The sequence below is a fragment of the Lolium perenne genome, chromosome 6 (assembly GCF_019359855.2).
Source record: "Lolium perenne isolate Kyuss_39 chromosome 6, Kyuss_2.0, whole genome shotgun sequence".
Classification (NCBI taxonomy): domain Eukaryota; kingdom Viridiplantae; phylum Streptophyta; class Magnoliopsida; order Poales; family Poaceae; genus Lolium; species Lolium perenne.
This window is the reverse complement of record NC_067249.2, coordinates 258,895,922-258,912,256: the sequence shown is the minus strand read 5'-3', so window position 1 is coordinate 258,912,256 and position 16,335 is coordinate 258,895,922.

The window sequence follows — 16,335 nt, the reverse complement described above, 5'->3', positions numbered from 1 at the left end:
AGTTAAGTCCTACCCATAATCAGGTATTGTGGGGGTACTTGTATAATTGGAAGGGTATCGCATTCAAACCCAATCATCAGTTTTCATTTAAATTCACCAAGTCAACCATGTCACCTTCAAATTCACATTCTTTCAAAGTCATTTCACTTCACCAAGTTCCCATCTAGAGTAGTCAAATTTTATTTGATTAGCACTAGCCACTATTTCATGAGGGTGCTATCTAGCTTGGATTTGCTCTAAGCTAACCTTAAATATTGTTCTACTCTAGACCAAGTGAATCATAAATCAAAAAGTACTTTGGAAGTAAATAAGCAAGATAATTGCAAGGTAAAACATGTGATAGGTAATACATAAAATTAAAGTGTGATGGTGCCTTGCTCATGTAGAGCTGTGCATCATGGTGGTTAGCAAGGGTTAGCTTGCCTTGGTGGGGGTAGGAGTCAAAGTTTTCCTCCTCCTCTTGAGAGTAGCCTTCCTCCTCTTGGTATTCCTCGTTACTAGCGTCTATATACGAATACGAGGTATAAAACACCAAACCAATCTTGCATACTAGACTAAAACACACCAAAGAGTTCACTCAAATACTTCTAACATCACATTATTCATGGCAGGGTGAATTACTTGGTTCATTCTTATTTAAGAGAAAAATAATTTCCTCTCATTATAAGTATTTATTTGAATTGCTATTTAATCTTTTGGAGAGAAAATAATTTCCTCTCATTCTATCTTTTCAAGATTTAATCTCCACCAATAATAATAAGGTATGAAATATAAGTTGACCAAGGTCAACATTTCATATCTATTATGAGGGAGTATAATTTAAATAAGGTGCTACACCTTATGCAATTTAAGACTAGCATATAAATTATTTAAAATCTTTAAGTAATAACAATCAGAGGTTTATTAACCCAAGGTCATTACCTCTTCTTGTATTACTTAAGAGCAAGATTTAAATGAGAGAGAGGCTCTCATACTATTTCAAGAATTTGAATTCCAAGTTTAAATGCACTAGAAATGGCTCCATAGCCATTATTTTGATCTAGTCCATGATCATGCACACAACCTGGCTAGATTATTGCATAATCAATTAGAGTACATCATTTTTGATTTATGAGAGTTGGAATCAACTCAAAATTAATTATGGTTGAATTTTAAATAAAGTTTGAATCTGCAAAAGTCCCTGTTTTGTCATTTTTAGCAGATTAAATCTACTACGAAATTGGAGGTGGGACCAGTGGCATTTGTTAGATAATTTTGTTGGCTTTCCAACGGTATAAAGTTTGCTAGGTTTGGTGCTGTGGTTCAAAAGTTATTCAAATTTGAAGTGGGCACCAGATTTGAATTTGACTGAAACTATTTAATCCCTATTTGAATTAATGGGCTACTCGGGAAATGAAAGTGGGCCGAAACAGATTTAAACTGCGACGCACGGCCCAGCAAGCATCTGGTGCGAGTGGGCTGCCCTGACGAGGTGGGGGCCACCTGTCAGCGCCTCATAACTGCCGAAGCGGTATGAGCGAGCGAGGGACGTTGGATTAGATCGAAGATCGACGGCTCTCAGCCGTCGTCTTCTCCGACGAGACGATGAGCATCTGGCGGCGGGTGTAGGGGGTCGGCGGCCTTACCGGCGTTCCCGCGGGGTTCTGCTGGGTGTGAGGCGGCGTTGTCGACAGTGAGGAAGCGTCTGGTAGCAGTGGCGAGGCTCGGGGAGGCGTGGATCAACAACGTCGATGTACTGGCTCCGGCGGCGTTGATCTTGCAATTGGGGCACCTCCGGCAGTAATCGAACGAGCTACGGTGGTGAGGAGGATCAGTGATGAGAGGAGAGTCGACTGGTGTGAAGAGAGCGTACTGGGGACTCCTCTATTTATAGCGCCAAGAGGGTGCCGTGGGTGCTGTGAAGGGGCAAGCATGGCGCGGCGTCTCCGGCGATCGAAGGGGCAAATGAAGGACGGCACTCGATGGGCGGTGGCATGGCGATGCTGAAGCGTCTTTCGGCGCTGCCAAAGCTGGACGGAATCGTTCAGGGTTATGAATTGAGTGCGGCGGTACTGCGGCATGATTCCGACGAGGACGACGGCGACAAGGCTTCTGCGCGCGCTTGAGCATGTCTAGTGGCTAGAGGAGAGGGAGGTGGTGCTCGACGCAGTGCTAGACTTTGCAGGGGAGGACGAGGGTGCTCGAGCGCATGGCGTCCTGGCGCATCCAGAGCGCGGTGACCGCGTGCACTGGCATGTACTGGCATGTTTTGGACGCGGCTGTTCTGGCCAATGCCGTGCCTTGGCGAGCTCGGGCTGGGTACTGGAAGGGTCCTTGTGCTCCAGAGATGCTCTTGGACAAGGTTTTGAAGAGAGAGGGAGGCCAGAGAGGAGATGACCAAAGGTGGCCGGGTGTGCACGGCATGGAGCTTTTCTCCACCGTTTTCCACTTTAAACCAAGGGGGGAAGGACGGGGCTTGATGCAGGTGAGGCAGAGGAAGGTGATCATCACGATTTAAAAGTGGTTTAGGCTAAAACTCATCGTGTAATAGCATGTATTGCACAATCCAGAAATTGCCTGCAAGGTGTTCGGCATTATGGCCGCATGAACTTTTTTGTTGAATTTCGAAATTCTTTTTGGTGGAGTTCAAACATATTAATTAAGTGTTAGAAAGGTGGTGGTGGTATTCCATTTGGAGGAGATTTGCAAAATTTCAAATTTGAGATGATCTTGTTTTCATTCTCGGGTCCCATCTTGTCACCTTATTTCTGGTCAACCTAGTCAACTCTAGCCTTGATGGTCAACACCAACATTGTTCACCATCACTTGGTCTTGGATGAGGTGGTCATGGTTTACCAAGTTTGGTTAAGGAATCAAAAGATAAATGGGTGCAAAGTGGTGAAGAAAATAAAAATGGGACATATGACCATTATCATATGTGTGATAGTTTTGAGTTTTTCTTTGCTTTGATTTTTGTTTCTTTGATGCATTTGGGTTTGTTTTTGTTATATAAGGGTTTTAGAAACCATAGGTCAAGCAATGGTGGCTGATACGTCCAAAACGTATCTACTTTCCCGAACACTTTTGCTATTGTTTTGCCTCTAATTTGTGTATTTTGGATGCAACTAACACGGACTAACGCTGTTTTCAGCAGAACTATTCTGGTGTCTCGTTTTTGTGCAGAAATCCAACTTTCAGGAAAATCCTCGGAATTTATGCAGAAGGTCCTATTTTCCCAGAATATTGGCGGAGCCAGAAGGGCAAGCCTGGGGGGGGGGGGCCAAGGGCCCCCAGACACTAGGCCGGCGCAGCCCAGGAGGGGGGCGCGCCGCCCTAGCGTCTGGCCCCCTCGGCTGGCCCCGACGCCCTCCTTCAGACTACTTATTACTTTCGATCTAAAAATCGCGGAGGGGAAGTCGAAGTCGCCAGAAACCCTCCAGAACGCCGCCACATCGCGAAACTCCGCCTCGGGAGCCAAAAGTCTCCGTTCTGGCACTCCGCCGGGACGGGGAATTGGAGGAGATCATCGCCGCCATCACCACCGACGCCTCTCCATCGACCAGCCATGTTTCCCCCATCCATGTGTGAGTAATTCCCCCGCTGTAGGCTAAAGGGGATGGTAGGGATTGGATGAGATTGGTCATGTAATAGCATTAGATTGTTAGGGCATAGTGCCTAGTGTCCGTAATTGGTACTTTGATGATATTGTTGCAACTTGTTATGCTTAATGCTTGTCACTAGGGCCCGAGTGCCATGATCTCAGATCTGAACATGCTATTGTTTCATCATGATATTTATTGTTTATGATCTTACCTGCAAGTTGTATACACATGTCGCTGTCCGGAACCAATGGCCCCGAAGTGACAGAAATCGGGACAACCGGAGGGGATGGTAGTGATGTGAGGATCACATGTGTTCACGGAGTGTTAATGCTTTGCTCCGGTACTCTATTAAAAGGAGTACCTTAATATCCAGTAGATTCCCTTGAGGCCCGGCTGCCACCGGCTGGTAGGACAAAAGATGTTGTGCAAGTTTCTCATTGCGAGCACGTACGACTATAATTGGAACACATGCCTATTGATTTCTTTGTACTTCGACACCGTTTTATTATTATCTGCAAATGCCCTGCTATGATTGTTACATGAGTTTCTCTCATCCATGCAACGCCCGTTATCCGTCCCCGTGCCTACAGTATTTTAATCCTGCTGTTTACTATAATCACTACTGCTGTCTTTGTTACTCTGCTGCTGTTATTCTACTACTGCTACTGTTATAAAACTGTTACTACTGATAAACTCTTGCGAGCAAGTCTGTTTCCAGGTGCAGCTGAATTGACAACTCCGCTGTTAAGGCTTTCAACGGCCCTGCTATGATTGTGTCGAATCAATAAATTGGGTTTTACTACCCGCGAAGACTGCTGCGATCCCCTATACTTGTGAGTCATCAAGACTGTTTTCTGGCGCCGTTGCCGGGGAGCATAGCTTTATTTGGAAGTTCACTTGGATTGATATTGTTCGCTGCAAACTCTCCATCATGGGTAAAACTCGCGATCCTAAAGTCGCCATATTACCATCCACTACAAGAAAAGGTACAACTCTGAGTACCTCTGCTACACTTGATTCACCATCTGTGATAAGTCAACTTGTTTCACCGCCGCAAGCTTCACTTGCTGGTACTTCTGCTGAATCTGAAAACTCTCATAATATTGATAATGTTTCTGCTGTGCTTGATGATAGTGGTTCATTGGGATCCTTTCTAGATGCTACAATTGCTAGGTCTAGACAAATTGAAAACGCGGAAACTCCTAATGTTACTATGCCTGTTAGTTCACCTGAGTCTGTTGATTATTCTAGTGATGATCCTGATGAGGATTATGTGGAGCTTAATGATGATTTTATTAATAGATGCAATGCTACTACTGATGCAAGAAAAATTAAAAAGTTTCTCGCACAATATACTGTTAGACATAAGTTATCTCCTGATCCTGAATTTGCCACATCTCCTATATGCATTAAGGATAAAGATTATGATTTTTCTCTTGATCTATCTCATATAGCTATTGTAGAAAAAACACCCTTTTGTGGTACTGAAAAAGAAAGTGCTGTAGAACACATGATTGAGCTTTCTTCTATGAGTAGCTTGTTTTCTGATGATGTCAAGATGCGTACTTACTTTGTCGCTAAAATTTTTTCCTTTCTCATTAAAGGATGATGCTAAAACTTGGTATAATAATTTGCCTCCTGGTTCTATTAAAAGTCCAACTGAGCTGCGTGATGTTTTCTTTCGAAAATACTTTCCTGCTAGTGCTCAACATATTGCTTTACAGAAAATTTATAGGTTCGACCAGGGAGATGAAGAGAAATTGCCTGAGGCTTGGACAAGATTTTGTTCTCTTATCAGAGCTCGACCTGGACATGATCTAAAAAAAGAATGATCTACTTCCTATATTTTATAGTGGACTAACCATTGAATCTAGAGCATATTTGGATAGTTGTGCTGGTTGTGTTTTCAGGAAAAGAACTCCAGACGAAGCTGAAGAATTATTGGCTAGAATAAGCCGAAATCATGATGATTGGAATATACCTGAACCAACTCCAACGCCAATATTTAAGAAGAGGGGTTTAATTGAATTGAATGATGAAGATATGAGGGAAGCTAAGAAGTCTCTCAAGGAAAAAGGTATTAAATCCGAAGATGTGAAGAATCTACCTCCCATAGAAGATATATGTGAGATAATTCCCCCTTCATCCATGATCGAGGTAAACTCCCTTCAACGCTTTACTAGGGAAGATATTCCGTATTCAAAACCTCCTGCTCAATGCTTAGATGAGTTTGATAATTATATTGTTAAGCAAGAAAATTTTAATATGAGAGTAGAGAATCATCTAATGGAAAATTCTCAAGCTATTAGCAATTTGCATGATATTGTGGAGAGAACCTCCAATGATGTTAAGATTCTTGTTAAACATTTTCAAATGGTTCAAACTCAAATTGATCAACTCACTAAAGTTCAAAATGACTTGTTAAAAAATAATTCTAAAGAGAAACATGCTTATGAAGTAACAACTAGAGGCGGTGTCTCTACCCAGGATCCTCTATATCCTGAAGGGCATCCCAAAAGAATTGAACAAGATTCTCAACGAATTGAACCTAGTGCTCCTTCTAAGAAAAAGAAGAAGAAACATAAAAAGGTTGTAGAATCCTCTGAACCTGTTAATGATCCTAATAGTATTTCTATTTCTGATGCTGAAACTGAAAGTGGTAATGAACATGGTAATGATAATGATAAGAATGATGCTTCTGATAAAGAAGAAGTTGAAGATGAACCTGAAAAGCATGCTAAAAATAAAAAGTATACTAAAGAAGATTTTATTGCTAAGAAACATGGTAATGAAAGAGAACCTTGGGTGCAAAAGCAAATGCCTTTTCCTGCTAAGAAACTAAAATCAAAGGAAGAAGAACACTATAATAAATTTTGTGATTGGATGAAACCTTTATTCTTGCAAATCCCTTTGACTGGTGCTATTAAATTGCCTCCTTATTCAAAGTATATGAAAGATATTGTTACTAACAAAAGGAAAATCCCCAATGAGGAAATTTCCACCATGCTTGCTAATTACTCTTTCAATGGCAAAGTTCCAAAGAAGTTGGGCGACCCAGGTATACGTACTATTCCTTGTTCTATTAAGAATAATTATGTTAAAACTGCTCTATGTGACTTGGGAGCCGGTGTTAGTGTTATGCCTTTTTCTCTTTATAAGAGACTTTACTTAGATAAGTTGATACCTACTGATATATCTTTGCAAATGGATGATAAATCTACTGCTATTCCTGTTGGTATATGTGAGGATGTTCCTGTTCAAGTTACTAATAACTGCTTGATATTAACTGATTTTGTTGTGTTGGAAATGCCTGAAGATGATAATATGTCTATTATTCTTGGGAGACCTTTTCTTAACACCGCAGGGGCTGTTATTGATTGCAACAAAGGGAAGGTTACTTTCAATGTTGATGATAAGGAGCATACCGTCTATTTCCCCAAGAGGATTGATAAAGTATGTGGAGTCAATACTATTTCTAATGTGAGAACTATCAAAATTGGAACTATTGATTGTCCTATATATGAGCCTAAAGAAGGATATCAAAATCTTATGATTGGATCCATATCAATACAATTCAAGGTAACATGATTGATTTGAGGTTTATTTCTTCTTATGCTATGTAAAATTTATTTGGTGGCAAGACTTGATCAACCTTGTTAACAAATACTTTTTATATGCATAGAGGGGGTAAACAACATCTCTTTCTTCCTCCACTTGTTCTACTTGCTGTAGCACTTTTGATTTGCAAGGTTCCTTAGTTAATTAGAGATTTCAAAATTTTTCCTGTCCAGTAATAATAAACTTAATGCCCAGAAATGTGCATTTTTCAAAGTTTTCAAAATTTCACAAAAATTATACCGTTGGTCCTATTTTTCGACGAGACACCTGGGAACACCTGGGGATGACCAGTGGGGCACCCCAGGGTGGCACCCCACAGGCTGGCGCGGCCAGCAAGGGGGGCGCGCCACCCTGGCGTGTGGGCCCCCCTTTTCCCCACTTTAGCATCTCTTCCTCCCAGACTCTTCTCTCTCCCGAAAAAATCGACACCAGCTTCCTCTCACTCGTGTTTCTGCTCAAGAGCTCCAGATTTTTCGATCTCTTTGCTCATCCCAGATTTTTGCTGAAATTTGGCACATTTGCTCCTTGGTATGTGACTCCTCCAATGATCCAAGTAGAATTTTGTTTGGTTGAGTATATCTTGAATATTTTGCTGCTGTAGGTAACATGTTTAGTGAGTTTGCATGCTTGTTCTATAATGTAAAAACTAGTTTTGATGCATGATTAGTACTCTAGCAAGTTCCTATAGTAGTTCCCCTTGACTATATGTCACCAAATCAAATTTTATAATGATTGTTGAAAAATTTCAGAAAATGGAGTGGAATAGATATCAACTAAACCAACAAGAATTGGAGGTGCAATAAGTCATGAGAGTGAACCGCGAAGAGGGAGTATACCCCTCTTACTACCCGTGCACAGATTTCATGAGAAGTGCAGGAATATTGGAAGATGTTCAGAATCTAATTTCTCGTGCAGGGTTGAGTGATTTCGTTGATGGAGAACCATGCCAATATGCAAAATTGACTATGTCTGTTGTACAGGATTTTAAGTTCAATTGGTCGCAATCTAACCCCATGGTTCAGTACAAAATTTATAATAAAACTGTCAACTTGCCATTCGATGATTTTTGTGCAGCAATTAGAGTGCCGCAATGGGGATCATGCGAGAAGATAAGGGGATCGCTGCGAGAGCTCTTAAGCCTCTTTGAGATGATTTGTCATGGAAGGAGTTTCTCAGAGGATGGTGGTAAAATCACTAGCATTCAACTCCCAGCTATCCGCTACTGTGCTTATTTCATTACTAAATGCGTTCTTGCTAGAAAGAATGGTAGTAAACTATCTATCCATGATTTAGCTTTTCTAGCTGCTGCACTGCAAGGTAGTAAGACTTATAATTTGGGGGCATTGATAGCTTATAGACTTGCTACTAACCGTGAGAAGGGAGGAATTTGTGGAGGTCTCATCGCCTCTCGTTTACTAGCTTTGCATGGAGTAGAACCTCACCATCTTGATATTCAACTTTCCATAGAAAAACTTGACATAGCCTCCATGATTAAACATGAATTTGTTTCCGATTCATCTAATTTGGGTAACCTGTCTTACAAGATAACATTTTACAAGAAGACTTGGAGAACAACTAAGAAAATTGAAAAACTAGTAAGATTGCCTGTGCCTGTTCTATTTAACCTTGATTCCAGGGAGGATTGGTCAGTCACAGAAGGTGCACTGAATGCACATATAGAGAGAGGAGGCCATCATGCAAGAGACAACACGGAGGAGGCCAAGGAACACCTCGACTCGTCATCCGATGCAGCAAGTTCCTCACATCAACATTTTGGACATGTGGAGCCTCCACGCTTTTCTTCTGCACAGGGACCTTACTATGACTACACCATGTACGATCCACCGGCGTGGAACCCTGACCCTCGCTGGGGTTGATCTCCACTTAGGCCAAAAGCCTATGCTTGGGGGGGAGGTATACCGGCATCACTCATTCTTTGCATATTATGGTTGCTGGATACTTGTATATACTTTTTTTGCTTCTTTGAGTGGTTTTCTAATGAGAGGGAGATGATATTTGGGGAAGTGCTGATTGAAAACAGATTCTGGACTGTCACCATAAAAATTCTCAAAAACAGCCAGAACGGTATTTTGTGAAGCCAATTTTTATGCATGTTCCCCAGGTTGTTATCTAACTTTCATTAGTTGAACACTTTTCGATTTGAGCAGTGGAAGAATTTCTTAAAAATCGAGTACTGTACTGCTGTCAAGTTTGACGACTTTCTGCTGCTTTGTGTTTATGTGACTCTTCTAGTTTTCATTTTCTTGTTTTTGCTTTGTTTCTTTCCTAAAACACAAAAAAACCAAAAATATTTCTGTTGTTTCTCTTCACCATTTGTTTGTTTTGGTTTCTTGCATTTATCTTGCTTTATTTGCTATCGTTGGTTTGCTATAAGAAAATCCAAAAAGATTTCGCTTTGTTTGCTTGTTTCCTTTTGCTCTTGTTTCCAATTCGAAAATACCAAAAATATTTGCTGTTCTTCTTTGGTTTGTAAAGTTCATTTTGAGTTCAATGGTCTTCGGTGGCTGGAGCGTGGTTTTCATTTCATATTATCCAAGCTACACAAATGAAAGGCAATAATGACGACCTACGACAATTCGACTGTGGTGAGAGGCTGGTATGAACTCTATTTGTTTTCATTTTTGTACATATACTCATCCATGTGAGCATGCTTAGTTGGTTCATGTGAGGTATATGTCATTTGAGAAAGTCTAGTAGTTCATGATCTCTCATGTTTAGCTCCAATTTATTAATATGAGTAGCATGTCATCGATGTTTGCTTGTATTGTTTTATTCATAAGTAGGTATGACATTGTGGTATCCTCCTCTGAATAATTCATTTATATCGACTTGGCACATGCTCACGCATGCATATGACTGAACAAAAGTCAACTAAGCCTCGATGATTTAATTTGCTTCAGAGTTCTTGTATCACTTTTATGCCTCAGTTAATTTATTTTGCCGCAAGCATGATTATGACAGTTACTGCTCTCTCGATTTGTCGCTCCCCAGTCTATTGCTAGCCTTCACTTGTACTGAGCGGGAACGCTGCTCGTGCTTCCAAACACCTGAAAACTAAGTTGTTCCAAAGTGTCCACCATAAATACCTATGCATGGCATTTCAAACCATTCCAAGTAAATTCTCATGCGCTACCTTTAAAACCTTCAAAATGCTTCTCAATTTGTGTAATGTTTTATAGCTCATGAGGAAGTATGTGGTGTTTAACTTTCAACCTTATCATTTACTCTTGACGGACTTTCATATGGACTAGTGGCACATCCGCTTATCCAATTATTTTGCAAAAAGAGCTGGCAATGGGGTTCCCAGCCCCGATTAATCAAACTTCATTAATAATTCTCTTCACATGTTTTGCTCTGATTCATCAGTAAGCAACTTAATTTTGCAAATAGACACTCCTCCATGGTATGTGATTGATGGAAGGCACCCGAGGATTCGGTTAGCCATGGCTTGTGTAAGCAAAGGTTGGGGGGAGTGTCACCCATAATAAAACTAAAATACGTGTGTACACAGAAGAGAAGAGGGATGATCTACCTTGCTGGTAGAGATAACGTCCTTCATGGGAGCCGCTCTTGAAAGTCCGGTTGGCAAGGTAGTTGGTGTACCCATTACCATTCGTTGACAACAACAAACACCTCTCAAAATAATTTTACTCCTGCTTTAAAAATGAAAAGCTCTAGCGCATGTTAATCCCTGCTTCCCTCTGCGAAGGGTCAATCTTTTATTTTTATGTTGTGTCTCCATCCTTTCTTTGAGCACTATGTTGAGAGCACAACTGTCATTCTTAGTATAACATGCTTGTCTCAAAATATGATTGATTGTGGTATAACTTTGATGCTTTTATCTTTGACAATCTCTATTTCTAGTCTTTCTATGAACTTCAGAGGTGCCTGAGCATTTATTTTTTGCTATTCAAATACAGGCAAGCGAGATACCACTTTATCATACCCTTCTATGAACATTGCAATCCTGCTTATAGACGTGATTCATGATGCTTATTATTAATTGTTGGTACTTTTCCATGATTGACATAGTTGTTAGATGATCCTATTTGCATGCATCTTATTATGAACCGCCTAAGTGTTAGCCATAGCATGAGAATATATACATCATATGACCAAATGTGTTCGTGAAAGTTCTTTTATCGCATCAGTTGTTAACTGAATTGCTTGAGGACAAGAAATAAGCTAAGCTTGGGGGGAGTTGATACGTCCAAAACGTATCTACTTTCCCGAACACTTTTGCTATTGTTTTGCCTCTAATTTGTGTATTTTGGATGCAACTAACACAGACTAACGCTGTTTTCAGCAGAACTGTTCTGGTGTCTCGTTTTTGTGCAGAAATCCAACTTTCAGGAAAATCCTCGGAATTTATGCAGAAGGTCCTATTTTCCCAGAATATTGGCGGAGCCAGAAGGGCAAGCCTGGGGGGGGGGCCAGGGCCCCCAGACACTAGGCCGACGCGGCCCAGGAGGGGGGCGCGCCGCCCTAGCGTCTGGCCCCCTCGGCTGGCCCCCGATGCCCTCCTTCGGACTACTTATTACTTTCGATCTAAAAATCGTGGAGGGGAAGTCGAAGTCGCCAGAAACCCTCCAGAATGCCGCCACATCGCGAAACTCCGCCTCGGGAGCCAGAAGTCTCCGTTCTGGCACTCCGCCGGGACGGGGAATTGGAGGAGATCATCGCCGCCATCACCACCGACGCCTCTCCATCGACCAGCCATGTTTCCCCCATCCATGTGTGAGTAATTCCCCCGCTGTAGGCTGAAGGGGATGGTAGGGATTGGATGAGATTGGTCATGTAATAGCATTAGATTGTTAGGGCATAGTGCCTAGTGTCCGTAATTGGTACTTTGATGATATTGTTGCAACTTGTTATGCTTAATGCTTGTCACTAGGGCCCGAGTGCCATGATCTCAGATCTGAACATGTTATTGTTTCATCATGATATTTATTGTTTATGATCTTACCTGCAAGTTGTATACACATGTCGCTGTCCGAAACCAATGGCCCCGAAGTGACAGAAATCGGGACAACCGGAGGGGATGGTAGTGATGTGAGGATCACATGTGTTCATGGAGTGTTAATGTTTTGCTCCGGTACTCCATTAAAAGGAGTACCTTAATATCCAGTAGATTCCCTTGAGGCCCGGCTGCCACCGGCTGGTAGGACAAAAGATGTTGTGCAAGTTTCTCATTGCGAGCACGTACGACTATAATTGGAACACATGCCTATTGATTTCTTTGTACTTCGACACCGTTTTATTATTATCTGCAAATTCCCTGCTATGATTGTTACATGAGTTTCTCTCATCCATGCAACGCCCGTTATCCGTCCCCGTGCCTACAGTATTTTAATCCTGCTGTTTACTATAATCACTACTGCTGTCTTTGTTACTCTGCTGCTGTTATTCTACTACTGCTACTGTTATAAAACTGTTACTACTGATAAACTCTTGCGAGCAAGTCTGTTTCCAGGTGCAGCTGAATTGACAACTCCGCTGTTAAGGCTTTCCAGTATCCTTTGTCTCCCCTTGTGTCGAATCAATAAATTGGGTTTTACTACCCGCGAAGACTGCTGCGATCCCCTATACTTGTGGGTCATCGGTGGCCTATGATGAAGATTTGCAAATTTGCTCTTAGGTGTATGTGAGGGAATTTGGAATTATTTTCCAATTCTTTTAATTTCCTCCATTTAGGGTTTTGTGATCTTGGTTTAGGGTTTAATAGCAAGTGATCAACATATCAACACTCATCATGGTAATTGCACAAAAGAAAAACATATTATGCATAGAACTATATGGAACACTATATGCAAAATAGAAAAGTTTTTGTTTGTTCGGAAAATTGAGTAATTGACTTTTCTCTCTTTATTTATTTGGTTGAAACTTGGGATGTTACAAACCCTTTCCCCTTACAAAAGATCTCGTCCCGAGATCTTAAAGAAAACTAGGTACTAAAGAGATCTGGGTACTCAGTCTTCATGAAGTCTTCTCTCTCCCAAGTGGCTTCTTCTTCGGTGTGGTTACTCCATTGGATCTTCAGAAACTTGATACTTCTGGTGCGGGTGGTTCTGAAAGCTTCTTCCAATATGCGAATAGGCACTTCGCGATAGGTCAAATCTGAGTTGATATCTACAGCTCGTTGATCGATGTTTTTGAAGACTTCTGTTGATTTCGGTATTTCCAAGCACTTTCGGAGTAACGACATGTGAAACACATTGTGTACCACTGCCATTTCTTCCGGTAACTCCAGTTGATAGGATACTTCTCCTCGGCGACTCGGGATTTTGAAGGGTCCGACATACCGGGGTGCAAGCTTTCCTCTAAGCTGGAATCTCTGCATTCCTTTAAGGGGGGACACTTAGAGATATACGAAATCTCCGATCTCGAAGGTCATCTCTCGGCGTCTCTTGTCGGCGTAGCTCTTCTGTCTTGACTGGGCTGTTTTGAGGTACTCGCGGATCTTCTGAACCTTCTCTTCAGCTTCTCGGAGAATATATGGTCCAAAGACTTGACTCTCTCCTACCTCCGACCAATTCAGAGGGGTACGGCACTTCCTTCCGTACAGTGCTTCAAAGGGGGTCATTTGCAAACTGGCTTGGTAGTTGTTGTTGTGCGAGAATTCTGCGTAAGGCAAGTGATGGCGTGTAACTCACACGTTCGTTGGGAACCCCAAGAGGAAGGTATGATGTCGTATAGCAGCAGGTTTTCCCTCAGTAAGAAACCAAGGTTTATCGAACCAGTAGGAGCCAAGAAGCACGTTGAAGGTTGATGGCGGCGGGATGTAGTGCGGCGCAACACCAGAGATTCCGGCGCCAACGTGGAACCTGCACAACACAACCAAAGTACTTTGCCCCAACGAAACAGTGAGGTTGTCAATCTCACCGGCTTGCTGTAACAAAGGGTTAACCGTATTGTGTGGAAGATGATTGTTTGCAGAAACAAGAGAACAAGTATTGCAAAGAGATTGTATTTCAGTAAAGAGAATTGGACCGGGGTCCACAGTTCACTAGAGGTGTCTCTCCCATAAGACGAACAGCATGTTGGGTGAACAAATTACAGTTGGGCAATTGACAAATAAAGAGAGCATGACCATGCACATACATATCATGATGATTATAGTGAGATTTAATTGGGCATTACGACAAAGTACATAGACCGCCATCCAACTGCATCTATGCCTAAAAAGTCCACCTTCAGGTTATCATCCGAACCCCCTCCAGTATTAAGTTGCAAAGCAACAGACAATTGCATTAAGTATGGTGCGTAATGTAATCAACAACTACATCCTTAGACATAGCATCAATGTTTTATCCCTAGTGGCAACAGCACAACACAACCTTAGAACTTTCTCACACTTGTCCCTGTGTCAATGCAGGCATGAACCCACTATCGAGCATAAGTACTCCCTCTTGGAGTTACAAGCATCTACTTGGCCAGAGCATCTACTAGTAACGGAAAGCATGCAAGATCATAAACAACACGTAGATATAACTTTGATAATCAACATAACAAGTATTCTCTATTCATCGGATCCCAACAAACGCAACATATAGAATTACAGATAGATGATCTTGATCATGTTAGGCAGCTCACAAGATCCAACAATGATAGCACAATGGGGAGAAGACAACCATCTAGCTACTGCTATGGACCCATAGTCCAGGGGTAGACTACTCACTCATCACTCCGGAGGCGACCATGGCGGTGTAGAGTCCTCCGGAGATGATTCCCCTCTCCGGCAGTGGTGCCGGAGGCGATCTCTGGATCCCCCGAGATGGGATCGGCGGCGGCGGCGTCTCGCATGTTTTCTCGTATCGTGGCTCTCGCACCGGGGTTTCGTCACGGAGGCTTTAAGTAGGCGGAAGGGCAGGTCAGAGGGGGCACAGGGGCCCCACACCATAGGCCGGCGCGGCCAGGGGGTGGGCCGCGCCGCCCTAGGGTTTGGGCACCCTGTGGCCCCACTTCGTCTCTCCTTCGGACTTCTGGAAGCTTCGTGGAAAAATAGGACCCTGGGCGTTGATTTCGTCCAATTCCGAGAATATTTCGTTACTAGGATTTCTGAAACCAAAAACAGCAAAAACAAAGAATCGGCACTTCGGCATCTTGTTAATAGGTTAGTTCCGTAAAATGCACGAATATGACATAAAGTGTGCATAAAACATGTAGATAACATCAATAATGTGGCATGGAACATAAGAAATTATAGATACGTCGGAGACGTATCAGCATCCCCAAGCTTAGTTCTGCTCGTCCCGAGCAGGTAAAACGATAACACGAGATAATTTTGGAGTGACATGCCATCATAATCTTGATCATACTATTTGTAAAGGATATGTAGTGAATGCAGCGATCAAAACAATGTATATGACATGAGTAAACAAGTGAATCATAAAGCAAAGACTTTTCATGAATAGCACTTCAAGACAAGCATCAATAAGTCTTGCATAAGAGTTAACTCATAAAGCAATAATTCAAAGTAAAAGCATTGAAGCAACACAAAAGAAGATTAAGTTTCAGCGGTTGCTTTCAACTTGTAACATGTATATCTCATGGATATTGTCAACATAGAGTAATATAATAAGTGCAATAAGCAAATATGTAGGAATCAATGCATAGTTCACACAAGTGTTTGCTTCTTGAGATGGAGAGAAATAGGTGAACTGACTCAACATTGAAAGTAAAAGAATGGTCCTCATAGAGGAAAAGCATCGATTGCTATATTTGTGCTAGAGCTTTGATTTTGAAAACATGAAACAATTTTGTCAACGGTAGTAATAAAGCATATGCATCATGTAAATTATATCTTATAAGTTGCAAGCCTCATGCATAGTGTACCAATAGTGCCCGCACCTTGTCCTAATTAGCTTGGACTACCGGATCATCACAATGCACTGTTTTTACCAAGTGTCACAAAGGGGTACCTCTATGCCGCTTTGTACAAAGGTCTAAGGAGAAAGCTCGCATTGGATTTCTCGCTATTGATTATTCTTCAACTTAGACATCCATACCGGGACAACATAGACAACAGATAATGGACTCCTCTTTTATGCATAAGCATGTGACAACAATTAATAATTTTCTCATTTGAGATTGAGGATATGTGTCCAAAACTGAA